This window comes from Crocuta crocuta, unplaced genomic scaffold (assembly GCF_008692635.1).
Source record: "Crocuta crocuta isolate KB4526 unplaced genomic scaffold, BGI_CrCroc_1.0 scaffold72, whole genome shotgun sequence".
Classification (NCBI taxonomy): domain Eukaryota; kingdom Metazoa; phylum Chordata; class Mammalia; order Carnivora; family Hyaenidae; genus Crocuta; species Crocuta crocuta.
In genome coordinates, this window is record NW_027529427.1 from 5,952,710 (window position 1) to 5,955,109 (window position 2,400).

The 2,400-nt window shown below is 49.0% G+C and overlaps 1 non-coding gene across 1 annotated transcript; it reads left to right on the forward strand.

Annotated features, from left to right (window-relative positions):
* Positions 1–2,327: 2,327 nt before the first annotated feature.
* TRNAK-UUU (transfer RNA lysine (anticodon UUU)) lies at positions 2,328–2,400 on the forward strand. Its single transcript has one exon. It is a non-coding gene; the product is annotated as a tRNA-Lys (tRNA).

Genomic DNA, 2,400 nt, shown 5'->3' on the forward strand with positions numbered 1-2,400 from the left:
GGGTCTATTTCATTTTTTAAAAAATCTTTTTTATGTTTTGTCTATTTCTGAGAGAGAGACAGAACATGAGTGGGGGAGGGGCAGAGAGAGAGGGAGACACAGAATCTGAAACAGGCTCCAGGCTCTGAGCTGCCAGCACAGAACCCGACATGGGGCTCGAACCCGTGAACCGCGAGATCATGACCTGAGCTGAAGTCCGACCCTTAACCAACTGAGCCACCCAGGTGCCCCTCTATTGTGGTTTTAGATATTTAATTGGCTTTGCTGCTGAATCAGTAAGCAATACCAACAAAGAAGACCCAGGAGGATGACCGGTGCAGGAATCTAGAACAATATAAACCCCACCCTTCTGGGTCGCCCTCTCTGCTCAGTTCTTGGCTCCATCATCTATCTAGAAATTCTTGGTGTCATGAATATGAATCTAGACAGTCTCCAGAATACAAACTTCTGAGTTTACAGACTCCTGCTGTCCTGGGATGAACCGATTTACATGATGAAAAGGATTATTACAGAGATGCTTGGAGGGGCTCAGTTGGCTACGCACCTGACTCTAGATCTCGGCTCAGGTCATGATCTCATAGTTCATGGGATCGAGCCCCTCGTCAGGTTCCGGGCCGAGCATGAAGCCTGCTTGGGAATCTCTCTCTCCCTCTCTCTCTGCCCCTCCCCCACCCATGCCCCCTCTCTCAAAATAAATAAACTTAAAAAAAAGAAAATGATCATTACAGAGCATGACTGCAGGAACTCTGTAAGGGACAGGACTTTGCAAAGATGGATGACACATTTTTATATAAATTATCTTTATTTCTGTGGCATACAAAAGGTATAAATATGATTTATGTAAAACCAATCATCTGCACGCTCAAGCTGAAAGTACACGGGGCTGAAGGAGTAGATGTCTCAGAGCCGGACAGAGAGGAGGAAGCAGGATTAGATCCCGTAGTCCCATCAGGCTCCCTTTCCCCGGACACTGTCACGTACGCAAGCGGAGAGAAGTGAACAGCTTTCTGTTTTCCACAAGGGTTGACCGGACAGTCCGTGAGGACGGCGGGCTTCAGGGCACTTGTATGAATGAGGCACTTGGTAGGAAGCATGCCTGAGACGGAAACCAGCCACGTCAAAACAAAGCAGATAGGACTCGCCAGCGGGGGGATGAGCGGAGAGTTTTCCTCTCCCACATCCCTCTCCTTCACATCGCTATTTGATGTGGAGCAGGGAGCAACAGGAAGGGGGGACGAAGAGGAAGTCCACAGAAAGGAAATACGCTGGGCCAGCAGCCGCGGCTCCCTTGCCCCACGCCGGCCAGCCGCTCAGCACACACCGGGAGGTGAACAGTGCTGAACGTGGATCTCACAAAGTTCCTGGCCTCTCCCAATTCAGGTGCATTCTGAGACTGGTAAACTGGTAGCAGGCGGAGGCATACGGTGTGTTGGGAGGTGCTAATAATCTGAAAGACTTGGCAAAACTCTTATGATCTGTGAGGAAAAGTGACAGGAGCATGATCTGTACCAATGAGGCAGGCTTTTTACGGAGCTGATAATGTTCAGGTTAAGAAGAGAGGCCCAAAGCTCCACCTAACAAGGTCCGAGGAGCTCAGAGTCAGCTAGCGGGTCCTCACCAAAGCCTCCCTGCCACCTCTCTGCACTCTGACAATGACAAGTTTCGTGATATAACGTCCCCTTACCTCTTACGTGGTCTACAGGTATGTGTGTCCCTCTATACTAACGGCTCCATACAATAGAGCTGTAGGAGGCACTCCTGGATTGGAAATGAAGGCAACTGTCAAATCACCCTCCATCCTAACTAGACTGAGTCACCTCTAGACTTCATGCTTTCAGCCCAAACTGAAATTAAGACAACTGCATACATTTCTCACATCCCTGATCACAAGTCCGGCCACGGCCACTTTGAGACTGCTGCCAGCCAACCTGCTCTGCGGGAAGAAAGAGGGTGACGGTGACATCAGTGCTTTCCAAGCCCCACGGGGAAAGTAAGCTAGCTCGACCAGTACCACACTTCCTCTGATAAAGACAGTGCACTGCCCATCCTGGTGAGCAGGGCTTCTTCCCGTAGAGATGGTACAGTGGCTGGCACTGGGTACTTTGGGTACAGCAGATTCAAGCCACCTGTGTGGACTCAAAATGATCACTGATGGGGGTTTTCCCAGTTCTGAGGGTTAGGTGATGCTCTGGAAACCACCGTCACCAAAACAAGGTAAAAGCAAAGCTTACTTAAAAAAAAAAAAAAAAGGTAAAATAAGAAATTTAAAAAAGCCCCGCGTTAGGCATAATGCTTACTTAAAAAAAATAAAATAAATTTTAAGGGGCACCTGGCTGGCTCAGTTGGTAGAGCATGTGACCTTTGATCTCAGGGTTGTGAGTTCGAGCCCCACGTTGGGCA